Source organism: Molossus molossus, unplaced genomic scaffold, assembly GCF_014108415.1.
Source record: "Molossus molossus isolate mMolMol1 unplaced genomic scaffold, mMolMol1.p scaffold_m16_p_13, whole genome shotgun sequence".
Classification (NCBI taxonomy): Eukaryota; Metazoa; Chordata; class Mammalia; order Chiroptera; family Molossidae; genus Molossus; species Molossus molossus.
In genome coordinates this window covers 74,637,798-74,653,193 of record NW_023425348.1, presented here as the reverse complement: position 1 = coordinate 74,653,193, position 15,396 = coordinate 74,637,798, and the positions used below count along the sequence as shown (strand labels likewise).

The window sequence follows — 15,396 nt, the reverse complement described above, 5'->3', positions numbered from 1 at the left end:
CTAACTGGCAAACCTCTGGTGTTTCTCGAGGTGAAGACAGCAAACACTTACAGTGGCCTCTTCTGGAACGAGACTTTTCTGATACAATTCTAGCTGACCACAGACGCCTGGTTGGCTGCCCTGGGCTGTCATGTCAAATAGTGTACCTAAATGTCTCCCAGTCCGAGCTGAAGTGTTTCAGAGTGCATTACAAACAGTACAAAGAAAGCAATAAAGACACTACCTGGCCCATGTAAGCATGAAACAATTACATGATTATTAAATCTGGAGGCGACGATTCTAGGTAACTCCATATTCTGAATTTTGAACTTCCTACATGTACCCCCTCAGAGATTATGAACTAGGCTTCCTCCCCACTTCCCTCCCTCCATCTGTCCCTCCCTTCCTTCCTATGAATTTATTTTCCACTCCTTTCTGAAGTGTAGATTTAATGGGACAAGACGACGAGATGGCCAAGAGTCTGCAGGCAGAATGCTGAGAAGAAAGAGTCAGTGTTGAATCAAGGTTCCTGGGGCCAGAAATGCTACCCTCCCCACCCCCCACCCCTTCCCACCCTCCACCCTTTCCAGGTCTCACTGCACCTCAGGAATCCCAAAGAAAGCCTCCTTTGGTATTCTGAGAACTCTCCATTCAGGGAGGTTTTATCAGAGACATTAAACCAGAAAGCATTCAGCTCAGATAACAGGATTAATTAACATTCCTCTCATTCTGCAAACCACCGATCTGGGAGGAGTGCCCCCCCCCCCCCCAGGCTGACCAGTCCCCCACGCCCAGGGCTGGCCTGGGATTTCCTGGAGCTAGGCTTCTCTAGGAACCGTGTGTGATAACAACACTCCCCTTGGGCCTCGTGGGACATGTTTGCTGTCCTGTCTGCCCCACTGGTTCTCAGCTTTGTATTTCCAGGTTGGTGTTGATAGAGGGAACCCGGCCTCCGTAAGAATAACTGCGATATAAGAGCAGGAACTCACATTTATGGGGCCTTCCCTGTGGACCAGCAGGAGGCTAAGCACTGGCATTGGGGAACCCCACCAGAGCAAGCCTTCCCGGGGTCTCAGCTCTCCCCCATCCTCTGAGACATCCAGAAGGCACTGAGGCACAACGACTCCCCCCCCCAAGGCCTCCTGCAGATGGGCACGTGGATTTGAGTTACAGTGTATATTGCGCAGTGGTTAACGTAAAATGTTTTCATTAGCTGTCTCCTTCCATCACTACCCCCACATTTCTTTCCCCTTCAGTTGCCTCTTCATTCTGCCTCTTTCTCTTCCCTCCCCTAAGCCTGTATAATTCCCTGGATCTCCCAGAGCCATTAGGTACCACCTCTCACCTTGCAAAGCATGCCAGGCATCTCAGCTTATAAAGCCAGGTTAGTCCCCGAGCCCAACTACTCGGCCTCAAGCACGTCCCTGTGGGGTGGGGGTTCCCAGCTCCTTCCAGCCACTACGTTATCCATATAATCCTCATGACATTCTTGAGAGATAAGACCTCTGGACTGTTTGGATCCCCATTTTACAAACAAGAAACAGGCTCAGAGATGAACTTGCGTACAGTCTCTTGGCCAGATTCAGAGTGAAGTTCCAGAGCTGTGTGCGGTCTTACTGTGCGGTCCTGCTGTGACCAAATGGCCCAGGTAGGCCCAGTTTAAGCCCGTGTTCCTCACTCTGCAAAGCACCCTGGTCTGGGATCTTTGATCACCTAACGACGCCATAGGCTTGTCCATCTTCGTATTCATAGCACCTGGCCCAGGAGAGTACTCAGTGGATACCTTCAGTGACACTTCTCCCCAGTGGGCCTTGGGACAGCCGTCACCCACCTGAACCGGCTGTACTCCCCCTGCCTCTCCCTGGAGCAGAGCGTGTGAACAGGGGTGTTTCCTGGGCACAGGCCCGGAATCTGACCGAATGAATCTCTCTCTGCTGCAGGCTCCCCTTCTCCCCTGCAGACTCACCCGCAGCCCAGGGAGGGGCTCGGGCAGGCTGGGCGACCATGGGGACCCCAGCACGAAGGCTGACATGCTTGCTCAGCCTGGCATCGGATCCATCCCCACCCATGTCCCGGGCAGAGGATGGGGATTGAGATGGATTACGCTTGTTTATGGGCCAACTTTCAAGTGAGAGTGGGATGGAGACTCCGCAGAATGAATTCCTTCTGTTCCAAGAGGAGAGAGAGATAAGGGGAACCGCTCCCCGACAGCTGGCTCTGAGGTGGCCCCAAAGCCACAGGCAGGTGTGCACCCAGGTCCCTTTCCCGACCCCGATCTCCCGTGACGCAGGTTCAGGTTTGTTCGGAGCAGTGAGGAGAAGCCGCCGGCCCCTGCTTGCACGCCAAGTGCACAGGAAGCCAGCTGTGGGCGTGTGTTCTCGCTGAGTCACCTGCCGCAGTACAAAGGACGGGCCGGGTCCCTTCCCGCTTCCTTGTCCCTTCGGACCAGGGATAAACCTCGAACGGTGCACTGAGAGCTCGCAGGATAGCACCTGAAAGCAAAGGTTGTGGAGCCCCAGCACCAGGGTGTGAACCCCAGCCCTTCCACTATTACCCGTGCGGGCCTTACTCTCCTCTCTGTCAAGTGGGATAGTAACAGTCTCTCTTCCCAAAGTGACTGGGGCAGTGCAAGGCAATGAAAGCACTTAGGATGTTCATTGAGTAAGGGGCTCCTGTGCTCAGGGAATCCAGAATGAGGGGTGGGGGTGAACAATGAACAATGGAAGACTGAACGCCGTTCAGGTCAGCAACAGACGAGCCGTCTGAGGCAGACAGCGAGGCTCTGTAGCAGCAGACAGCGTGGCTCTGTGAGCAGATCACGCACATGCTCATGGCCGGACGAGTCCGGTTTCAGAAGAAATCGTCTCAGATTCGAGTGGCCAGGGGAACGTCCCACGGAAACAAAGGTGCGGCTTGGATATGAAGTGAAAAGGCATTCCAGGAGGGCTGAGTAACAGAGGGATGGTGACAAAGCACTGAGCGTTTCGGGACAGCAAGTGACAGAGCTGAATAGCAGCAAAGTGTTCAGAACAGCTAGGAGGTGAAGGAAATCTCGAGAACTGGGCTGGTACTTGATTGACAAAGGCCTCAATGCCAGGGTATGGTAGAGTCTCCCAGATGTCTCTCCGTCTTACTTTTTAACAAAACATCTCATTTATCTGCCCAAAATGGACTATACTTAGCCTCACTGGTGGCTGGGTGCAGCCATGTGGCTAAGTTCTGATTTAGATAAGACCAATGGGACTTAAGGGAAAGTCCTATATGCAAACTCAAGTTTACACACACACACACACACACACACACACACACACACACAATGTACATATATAATATACATATTTATATATATATATGGCAAATTATATATATATATGCCATTATATATTGTAATGAATACTGTGCTAGGTGTTGGGGATGCAGGGATGGACAAAACCATGCAGAATGAAGTCGCCTATCTAGGGAGTGAGAGGCCAGAAGTAAGTGACAAAGTGAGATCATTCTGCAGTGACCCTTGCTCGGTGGCCTAGAAAAGCATGGCTGGAACATAAGGCCGGTGTCATGCAAGAAGACTTTACGTGGGCAGCAGATGATCGTTTTACATGATTTTTAATAGCTATATATTGACAACTGATCTTAGAGAAATACTTGCTTTTCTATTGATGACAATGACGTTTACTCGTTCAACAACCGTTCTCTGAGGGCCTATGAGGCGTTGAGGGACTACCACCGAGAGCAGACGAGAAAAACCCCTGACCCGCTGGAGCTGGCATTATACATTTTCTTTTACAATTAATTTGGTTGGCCTCTCTAAGTAAATTTAAGTTTGAAAAATGGAATCCATCATATTAAGTCAACAATGCCTGATTGGTTGGCCGACATTGCCAAAAAGGTGAAGCTGGTACAAGTTAAGCCACATCTGGGGTGCCCTGGGCGGAGGCAAGTTATTTAGGGCCCAGGGAAGGTGTCTCCAGCCTGGCACTCTCACCGAGAACCTCTCCCCTGCATCCCACCCGCCAACCCCTTCTCGTCCTCTGTTCATGTCTCGTGTCTATTTCCTTGACTCTGTTTTGAGATGTACGGAAGATAAAATCAGAGCATTTGCACTCCGAAATGACAAGAAAACCCACTAATCAGATCAACTGTGGCAAAACCTTGTAAATCAAGGCAACTTCGAATGAGAAAATATTTCTAAAGAAAAGTGGTTTTCACTTTTGCTCATTATACATTTGGCCAACCACAAGTTGCACATGGAGAACCTGTTTTCCTGAATCTATTAATATCCTGTAATTATCCCGTCAAAGCTCCCACTTAGGCAGACCATCCTGTATCTGCGTCTAAATAAATACCATGTACTTGAGAATCATGTGTCCCTCAAGCGGACCAACAGAGGCTCACCCGCAAGTTGAGTGAACAGCAGACACACATCACAGATGCCGCTGCCCTCCCGAGCCCTCCGCACACCTGCAGCTCCTGTCCTAAGTCATTCCCATTCCTCCCAGAGGGAAACAGGACTTAATGAACCGTACAGTAACTTATTTCCACAAACCTGACTCATTTTACGTCACCTCCTCCCCGTACCATGCCCTGCCATCCGAGCAGACAATATTGGTAGCAAGATCTCAACGTGTAAGTGGTAACTGAAGTGAAAATTTAGGTGGAACCGCAGAGCAGAAAATCAAATAAAATACGTTTGAGTCTTTCAAAACTGACACCTAACCGAGGGAATCAGTGAGTGAGGCGCGTTGCAGTCGGGGTGCAGGGGAGCTGCTGCTCCTTAGCAACCCCCTGGAGTAATTCCAGGTGAAGCACACGCCCACCCCTTCACTCACCCGGTAAGCGGGGACTAGCTCCTTCTGCCTCGGTAGGGGATGACTTAGACGCTGGAGTACAACGGTGAACCAAAAGGAGCTGACAATCCAGTGTGTGAGCCGGATAGCGATCAAAATGTCACACAAGCGCAAAATTCCAGACTGTGAGGAGGGTCACGTGGGAAGGTCTGACCTAAGCGGAGGAGTCAGGATGGAAGGGAACCGGCAAGGGCTCCAGCCTCGGCTGTGGCAATCTGCCAGCTTCTCCGTGAGTTCTGGAAGTCCTCACTCAGGCCAGAGGTGTGACCTTGAAGTTGTTCAGGCGATGTCAACAGAAGCCTGTGACCGAGAGCGCCTGTCATGGTGCTTTCCTTGGGTCTCTGAGAGAGTGGGGCCACTCGAAAATTCATCACATTGCTGATGCCCAACCTGTGTGGGCACAGTTTCTTCCAGGATGAGTTCATGACCTAATCTGGGCACATTCGTCTTGCCTGAGAGAGTCACTGGGAAGACCTCTTCTCTCTGTATGGACTGTGGGCGAGGAACCAGTTAGCCCTGAATCTGTTGGCAACCATCTATGGCAGCGGTTTTCAACCTGTGGGTCGCGACCCCTTTGGGGGTCAAACGACTTTCATAGGGGTCGCCTAAGACCATCGGAAAACACATATTTCCGATGGTCTTAGGAACCGAGACACCGCTCCTCTATCCGTCTCCAGGCGGGTCGCCCACATGCAGATGCGCCCACACACAACATGAGGAGCTGTATTAAAGGGTAGCGGCACTAGGAAGGTTGAGAACCACTGATCTATGGCCATGATTTGAAATCGTTTTACGATGAAATGGTCCCCACAGAAGGCAGAGTGTACACAGAGGAAGAAAACAATCTCTGATGACTCTTTTTGTTCCTCCAATTTTTATTAATTCATTTTTGTTACAGATGTTTCTCCTTTTCCCCCCTAGACTCCCTACTCCCGATCCCGCCTCCCCAGCATTGTTGTCTATGTCCATTGGTTATGCATACATGCATCTAAGTACTTTGCCTCATCTCGTCTATCCTCTCCGCCCCCCTATTCTGAGGTTTGTCAGTCTGAGGTTTCTCTGTCTCTGGGTCTATTTCGTTCATCACCCCACCTTGTTCATTATATTCCACAAATAAGTGAGATCATGTAGTATTTGTCTTTCTTTGATTGGCTTATTTCAATTAGCATAATACTCTCCACGTCACTCCATGCTGTCTCAAAGGGTAAGAGATCTTTCTTCATACAGCTGCATAGTACTCCATTGTGTGCATGTACCACAACTGTTTTATCTACTCATCTATTGATGGACACTTGGGCTGTTTCCAGATCTTAGGGGTACAGATATTCTTTCTGATTGGTGTTTCAGGCTTCTTAGGATATATTCCTAGAAGTGGGATTACTGGGTCAAATGGCAGTTCAATTTTTAATTTTTTGAGGAAATATCTGGTGACTCTTTTGAGTGCTGTATTAAAATTTTCATGACTGCAGTTCCACAGACCAATGAATGCCCTTTCTGCTATAAATGTTACTTTAACTGAAAGCATCCTATTATAATAATTAGAAAATCAAATATTTTTTAACATAGGCATGTATTACTTTTACAGTTTTAGAGACATAACTAAAAGCAACCAACAGCATCAAAACCTAAAGAATTTCTTTTGACAATTTCCACAATAAAAACAGGAAAATCTTTCTATCAGGAACTTATTTCTAAAAGTCAAGTAAAATAATTATAAGCAATTATAATAAAAAATCACACTTTACAGATTACCTACCATGTGCCAAGCCCTGTACTAACCCTGTTATATGCAACATCTCAATTAATCCACATCACAATCTCATGGACAGGGTTCTATAAATATCCCCATTTTACAGATGAGGAAACAAAGATTCGAAGAGTTTACGTAATCTGCTCAAAGGTTCCGGGAGAAAAAGGCTAAACAAGGACCAAAGTCCTGCTCACCTAACCCCCAAACCCTCACTGTAAACCAGTACACAACTAATCTGTGCACTACTTCCCAGGGTAAGGCCAATAACAGATGTGGAAATTCATACTCACAGAAATTAAGTAACAGCAGGGAGCTCCCACAGCTAGTGATTACGCAAAGGGGTGAACCACACGCAGGGCACAGAGTATTACATTTTAGAGATGAACAGGCAAGATAACTGATATACGGAAAGAACCTTCAAAACTTGGCACTCAGCAGGGCCTTCAAGATTCCTTCTTTTGTACTTGAAGAACTAAGGCCCAGAGGTTTCCTGTGTTGCCCAGGGTGACACAGCATGCTAGCAGGGGAACAACTAGGGTGCAGGTCTTCTGTCGAAGAGAGCTTTTACCTAACGCAAAACTGCCTTTGATGAGCTTCCTGCGCAGGGCGCCTGCAGAAACTGCTTGATCTGGGGACTCTTTCCTGTCCTAATGGAGCAGATCCAGACCCCAGAGTTGGTTCTTCTGATAACAGCCCCCCGACTTTCCCTATAGAAACAACCCCTTCCCCCTCCCCTGTCCCCGTGGACCTGGGCTAGAACAACGGGGCTCTCTGTCCTGGGAATCCGGAAGGCTACCCTTTAGCTTGATAATAGATCTGTTTTTATTAAGGGATTCAGAGTCGCTTTCTAGTGTTCACAACCCAAGAACCTGGATCAGTTGAGGCTTTTTCAGTTACAAGTGTTAGAAAACCCAAGCTAGATATACTTAAGCAAAACAAACAAACAAACAAAGGAATCCAGAGCTGTAGATGGGGGATTCATAAACTATTGTTCTGGGACCAAATCCTGCCCACCACCTGCCTTTGTAAATAGTTTATGGGAACACAGCTCTGCCCAGTGGTGTGCGTGTCATCTGTGGCTTGTGAGCTGCAAGTAGAGATCAGTAACCATGACAAACAATATGACCTGCAAAGCCTAAAAGCTTTATTACCTGGCCCTTTACAGGAAAAGTTTGCCAATTCCTGGCTTAGATGAAAAGTCAGGTGTGGCTTGATCCAGGGGCTGAATGACATTTCAGACCAGGTCTTCCATGTGTCAGCTTGACTCTAGAACTGGCTCATCCCTTGTCTTTGCAGCCCAAGCAGAGACAAGAGATTCATCCCCTCCACAGGCAAATAAAAGTCTCGGGTCAGACAGTTATTGGCCCAGATCAGCTGTGGTCAGAGGGAAAGAACTTACTGATTGGTTTCAGGAAATCAGGACTTACCCCGGGAGCTGAGAGAGGTCTAACCCAGGATCCTGGGAGGAAAAGCCCTGATCTGCTACATTTGCTGGGTTCTCCAGTGTAAATACTCTTGCCGTGGCTAATTGCAAACCGTCCACGCATCACTGAACCGAAGTGACCCAGCCGCGCACCCTGCTATAGCATTTCCACCATAGATAAAATAGACATAAATATTCTGAAGGGCATCAGTAACAAAATGCAGCAAAATAATTAGGAAGTGATGAACTTGGAGCATTTACCTTTCTCTTAGTTACTGAATTGCACATAACGTTTAATACTGGCCATGTTTGACAACTGGCTGATACTTACAGGCAGATCTCATTCACCCCTCTGGCACAGAACTGGGTTAAACTCACCCAAACCCTTACAGGGACTTCTACTATAACAGAAATAAGTGGAGATTAGATGCTAGCAAAGCACACTGACAAAATCCCACACAAACTCCACTATGGGACACTAACTGGTGCACCAGGTGAGATGGGAAAGAGCGCGTGGTTTTAGGGGAATAAACTATTTATACCTGTGGGTGAACCCAGCAGTGTGCTCAGCAGGAGTCAGGCCTGACCCTAGAGCTCTGTGTGCTCACACAGGCTGCCGTTATCCCACAGGGACCCCCATAAAGCATCCGTGGATGCTGACTAGAGGTGGACCCCCAAACAGGAAGGTACCCTATTACCTCATACTGACAGCTAGACCAGACATCTGCACAGACAGAAATCAGGCCACTCAGGAGGGCCAGACTCCAAGGAAATTTCAAAGCACAATCCCATGGGAATACAGAGAGCATTAAAAGCTGTTCTGGTTCAGTGGTAGCGCAAATGGTCTCGGGGAGCATTAGTAATAAGGAAATTAATAAATGTCTTAGATCTGTCCAGTGCTCGACACCTCTCCAAGGACAGGCCTCCGTCCACCTGATTTGGGCCCCACTCTGGAGCAGACGCCATCTCTGCCTGACAAACTGGGGCGTAGAAATGTGGGACGGATACAGCCGGGAATTGGGCTGGAATTCTCATCCTTTGATTCCAAACTCTTCTTATTTTACCAACTGTAATCCTATAAACATGCTTTTGCCTTGGGATATGTCCACATACCCACAGATCAAAGCTAAAGAACCAAGTCACCACAAGAAAAAAAAAACACCAACATAATAAATGTGGTTTTTGTTAGGTATTTATTTCCGTAGGCTAATGAGTCCATTCATGTATCTTGCATTAATTGATATATTCATGCGTAAGACAGTGGAGGTACATTTGGTTCCATTGCTTGGCGTGCAAAGTGGTAGATGTCAACACTGAGCTGTGGGTGATGCAGTGTTTTAGAGCTCAGGTCTAGAGACAGGCTGCCATTCTACCGGGGGGTGTTGGGGAAGCTGCTTAACCTCTCTGGGGCTTAGTTTCCTCATCTATATTGTTATTTTTTTTCTTTATTGATTTTAGAGAGAGAGGAAGGGAGAGGGAGAGAGAGATAGAAACACTGATGAGAGATAACATTGATTGGCTGCCTCCTACATGCCCCCCACTGGGGATCAGGCCCACAACCTGGGCATGTGCCCTGACCGGGAATCAAACCGGCGACCTCTTGGTATAGGGGTTGACACCCAACCACAGAGCCACACTGGCTGGATTAGTTTCCTCATCTATAAAAGTGAGATAATCATGGTGCTTAGCTCATAAAGTTGTTTGAAGGTAAAATGAAATTATATGTGAAAAATATTTAGAACAGTGGCTGGCGTGTGATAAGCCCTTGATAGATGTTAGTGGTTAGTACTTTGGTCATACTCAGCGTTGTGATCCTGATCATGATTACTGATGGCCCGACCCAAATTCGATTTTGCACGAATATTAGCTTCAGAAGTTAACCTTTGAGTGGAAATGCTGCATGTGCAATTTGTTTATCCCTGCCATGGTCTTCAGCAGTAAAAACACCATGCATTTATGTCCATATTGTGTGTGTGTGGGGGGGGGGGGGGGTCCGTGCCCCTAGTAGGAACCAAACCTGGAACTCTCTGGTCCTCAGGCCAATGTTCAACCGCTGAGCCAAACTGGCCGGGGCCATATATATATATTTTTTTACATTGTCCAAAGCCTTTCTGAAAATATTCTCTCTTTTACTCCTCCAGTAATAAGAGACCTGGAGCCTTTTTCACAGGGGACAGATGAGGAATGCGAGGCTCTGCGGGTCTGGCTAACTTAATAAGCCTTGGAGCCACAATCCAGCCATGTTTTCGGTCTCCAACTGTTACCTCCGGAAGCTGCACTGTGTTCGCATTTTGGCTCCTAAATCACAAGGCTGTTCTTTGTTCATGAAAGCTTCTCTGATGCTCCAAGTTCCAAGGCATCCTGTGTTTGATGCCTCTCCAACATCAGCAAACTTCCTTCAATGGGAGAATTCACACCTGCCCATGCTCAGTCATGCACATTGGGCTAGACCAATTCTACACCCAGTTCCATGTTGGATCCCGACTTTCTCATACAATTAACCTGCCTTAGACTCTTGGCTAATGATTGGGTGAGTCATGGGCATGTGACCCAATCTGGGCCAATGAGAGATTGTGAATCCAGGTTTTCAGCAGGAGACATTAGAAGAGATTCCCTATATTCTTGTGTCCAGTGTGGGACGAAGACCACAGAGGCTTTAGCTCCGTAGCTCTCAGGAGGGGAGTGAGAAGCTGCCCGGGGACAGAGGTGAACCATGCACACAAGCAACAGATGGCGTGAACAGTGATGAAGACACAGTGACGATACGGAGGAAATCACAATCCTTGGCGAGACCATCCGAGCTGCTGGGGAAAACCCAACGTGAGGCCAGCATTCTCTCTAGGTTTTTCAACTCTGAGAGTCAAAAACTTCCATTTATCGTTGAGGACTCCAAGTTAGGTTTTCAGTCATTTATGAACAAGATTTCTATTTGCCCAAATGAGCCTTCCAATATGACCTACACAGAACCCTCAAGGCAAAGGAGGAGTTTAGGCTGGACCAATGCTCTACTCTTGACATGAGGTAGGTACTGTCCACAAGGCTTGCTTCCGGTTCTAAAGTTTGTTTATTCCCTTTATTTTATGTAGTACCTATTCAAGGGTTCATAATCCATTTTACTTTCATCAGGAGAGAAAAATGTAGAGGGTATCAAGTGCCTCTAATATTTGAAAACAAATGTTGGTACATGGTTTGAACTATGAGAGGCTTTCTAATAAAAAATGGGGGGAAAGGCAAGGAATTAGTGGTCACCAGGCCAAAGTCTAATGAACACCTTCTTTTGTTACATTTGAGTCTCTGATTTTTGCTACCAAATTGACACCTTCTTTTCTGCGTTCCCCACCATCCCCCTTCCCTCCCACCTCTCCTGTGACCCAGCCCATGTTAATTCATGCTCACTTTTCCGGTATCCAGGACCCTTCGCTGGCTATACCGCATGGTTTCTCACATCTCCCTGTCACTGTACCACTTGTCTCCACCCTGAAATCCTGTCCTCGTGCACACAGTGATTCATTCCTGTCTGGAGGCCCTCACAGCCACAACTCCTTTTGGTGTGTGTTGAAAATGAATCCAAATGAACACCGACTGGCCAGGTTTCATGGACTCATCAAATTTCAGGAGCGGAAGGAGATTAGCTGGCTCATCCAATGCTCTACCTGGTGTGTACTGATTAGCTATGTGACGAGTTACAAGCACCGTGGTGCAAATAGTACCAAATAATTTACTACATCATTGAACTTAGACCGATACATAGAACTCTACTAAAATCAGGGATTTCTGTTGATCAGAAAACTCCTGTAACAGCTGAAGTTCTCATCTCCAGACTATATAAAAAACTTGTACAAATCAACAAGAAAGTTCAGGACGCGAACGGGCACTTCGCAGCGGAAGATATTCCAATGGCTAGTACACATACGAAGACGTACACAAGGTCATTACTCCCTTGCAAGGCGCCAGTGAAGACCACCAGAAACCAGAAGGTTCGCTGGAACTCTCATGACACAGCTCATGGGAATGCACATAGGTATAACCATTTCAAACTACTAAGCAGTTTAGTATCTGCTAAAGCTGAACATGAAAAACCTATGACTCAACCATTCCGCTCCTGGGTACATCATGGAAGTAGTCAAATAACACAGGCCTGATTTATGGGGAGTTGCATTCTAAAGTCTGCAGGAGAGGTAAAAAAAAAAAAAAAAAAGAAGTCCCTAAAAGGCAAAACTACTCTTGAACTTTCCTTAAATTGCCCATAACACACCGTGTCTACCATGTAATGTATGCTAAACAGTTTATATAACAAAGTGCATTTAATCCTCACAACTCTGTGAGGCAGGTTCTATCAACCCAGTGTTACAGACAGGCTCAGAGAGTTAGAAAAACTCGCCCAAGGTCACACAGTTAATCTACAAAGTGCTCAGATTTAAACTTGATCCCAGTCAGTCCCCGCACTCTTACCCATTTTGTACTGCCTTTCCAGCGGTTGCCTTCATGAAGACAGTCAAACCCTGTAAAGGAAGAGAAGAGAAAAGGGCATTTGAGGTTCCCTGTGCCCCACTTCCCTTGCCCCCATTTCCCCCATGAACTCAGATGCTAGCCTGCCTCAGGAAAATGTTGCTTTGAGTTCTCTTTCCTCCCATTCCCCATTCAGAGCCTTAGCCTAGACCAGGAGTCTGTAATTACAGCCCATGGATCAAACCCAGCCCATTACCTGTTTCTGAAATAAAGTTTTATTGGAACATAGGCAGACCGAATCGTCTACATACAGTCTGTGGCCGCATTTGCCCTCTAAGGGCAGAGTTGAGTAGCTGCAACACAGACCATGTGGCTCTCAGTGTCTAAAATACTTACTGTTTGGCTCTTTATAGAAAAAGATTGCCGACCCCTGGCCTAGACTAATAAACTTCCTGCAGTCGGACCCCTGAAAGGACTGGGAGGAGATTGATTGCATCATGTCCTGGTCCTAAAACAACAAGTCTCCCGGGCACTCAGGCCTCATCCCCAGAGACAGACATCTGGATGCTTTCTGTTCCTAAGAGACCCGCCCTTCCTCTAGAGCTGACCCTGGAGGGACTTGTTTGGGGTGAGGTGAATGCATTCGTCTGAGTCGCAGTGACGTTGAATCACTGCACAGCAGTGTATCGCTTTTGCATGTCCTTTACAACATCATATTAAATGTGTCACGAGCCGTATTTGATCCCAACACTAAACTGCTCATGCATATTCCATCTTCATAACTAGTTGCTCGTGAAATATGGTCCATTGCTCACAATTTACATGAAACCAAAGGGAACACTGGTCAGGAGTGCTGGGCTATTAGCTCATACCCAAAATTAATTCTTAATGTGTAGCTGATGAAAAGAAACCACTACAAAGCGAACAGCCCTCAACGAGGTTAGGATTCCTTAAACTGAATATCAAGAGAATCATTAGTAACTTTATCAATTGTGTAGTGATTTAAAACTTCTAAAGCCAAAGCTGTCAACTTAAATTAAATCATTTCTGTCTTGACTAAAGCCTTCCATAAAATAGCATTGAGGTTTCCTGAATACATCTGCACTTTGCAAGTTTGGATTTTATAGCAGGAAACGAGGCAAACACACTTTCCTATCTCAATAGTTCAATTCAAGGCATAAGCTTTTTAAAAATAGCTACAGTTTTCTAAACTTTTAAATTGGATGAGGCTCTGTTTTCATATGCATTATTTCATTGACTCTTCCCAACATCAATATAAATGAGTACTATTATTATCCCCATTTTCTAATGGAGGAAACTAACCTGAAGAATGATGAATTAGCTTGCAGAAGTTCCCACTGCCATCTAGTCAGACCTACCTGTCCACTCCTTTGTGTCCACGTGCCTTGTACACACCTCACCAGAAGTTATCAATGCCCATTTTCTGCGGGGAGAAATCCCATTTATGGTTTGTGAGAGGTTCAGCTATTATTTATTCGAAAAGCGCAGGCTGCACCCTATGAACACCAGGCACTGTTCTGTGCTCTGCAGGCATGAGTCACTTTTCTTCACAGCTGCCCCTCCCGTTCTCTTCGTTTGTCGAATGAGTGACCTGGGGCTCAGAGAGGCTGATAACATGCCCGCCGGCTCCGAGCGAGTAAATGGCACTCAACAGACCAATGGGCGACTGCCAAGTGCTTGCATGCTCCTAAGGAAAGCACCGAGTTCACACCTCAAGGGACTCTAGTTGGAGACGTCGGGCGATGAGGCCTTGGATTGGGTAAGTTTGTACATTGGAGCTGGGGCAGGGCCAAAAGGCGGTGCTGGGTAAACGGAGTAAAGGATTGCACGTTCCCAAGGGACAGAGAGAGAACAACACTGGAGGTTAGGGTGGGGAAAAGGGCACCGGAGAAAACTCTCAAAGCACAGCCAAGCTGGGATTTTGGAGGGAAGAAATCCAGAGGGTGATGTTGAAGTCTGTGGCGTGTACGCACGTGTGTGTGTGTGTGTGTGTGTGTGTGTGTGTGTGTGTATGCGCGCACACGCACTGTGTGTGTACACACTGCAATATGCACCCGCATCCCTCTCTCAGATCTCACCGGGAGACTGTTAGAAGAGTCCACCATGCTCACTGATGTGCGAGGAGATTCTTTCAGGGTAACTCAACAAGGCACCGCGATCTGGATTGTTGCAAGGCAAAAACAGAGACTATTTGAGTGGACACAAGAGCCCCCAAGTCCCAGGGGCCAGCTGACACCCATCCAAGTCCCATAAACCAGTGACAGGAAGCTTACTTCAGTTCCTTCTTGCCAGCCCCACGATTCAGTGAAATCACGTATTCTGCAGTACCGAGTACCAAACAAGAAAAAGGAAAGACTCATTACTGGGTATTTGAAACCAAACTTCTCTATCACTCACTAGGAAACAGGCACTCGACCCAAACTAACTCATTTACCCCTCACAACAACCCTATAAAGTAGGTGCTATCATGACCATTTTACAGGACAGAAATTGAGGCACAGAGAAGTCCAGGGACTGGATGAAGCCACACAGCTGCCGTGACAGCTGGGACTTCACCTCCTGCTGGTGGCTGGCTTCAGAGGTTGTGATCCGAACCACCACCAGCACTCACTGTATTGTGCTCTGTTCTATTGCGCTTCATGGATGTTATGGTTTTTTTTTTTACAACTTGCAGGAAGACGCTGCACCGGCAAGAGTACAACTCAGTTTATTGCGCTGGTCTGGATGGGAGCCCGCAACGTCTCCGAGGCAGCTTGCACACTAATTCTACGAGGTTCGGTGATGGAAGTCATCACAGGCCCGCTGACCTCCAGGCTGCAGCTCCTGCTTCACAGTGTCCACACTCGACCTCGTAGTCTTCCTCAAGGTCGAGTTCAGTGGCAGTGCAGGTAAGGGCAATGGTGCTGGCTGCTGCTGGGCCCCTGTTT

The 15,396-nt window shown here is 47.3% G+C and overlaps 1 protein-coding gene across 1 annotated transcript in view; it reads right to left on the bottom strand.

Annotated features, from left to right (window-relative positions):
- PRR5L (proline rich 5 like) overlaps positions 1-13,944 on the bottom strand; it is a 116,335-nt gene extending 102,391 nt beyond the window's left edge. Inside the window, exons 1-2 of the mRNA XM_036258762.1 lie at positions 13,828-13,944; positions 12,452-12,501 (exon numbers count right to left, since the gene is read on the bottom strand). The gene's annotated coding sequence lies outside the window, so the exon portion shown is untranslated. The remainder of the gene's footprint in view (positions 1-12,451; positions 12,502-13,827) is intronic.
- Between the last annotated feature and the right edge of the window lie 1,452 nt (positions 13,945-15,396).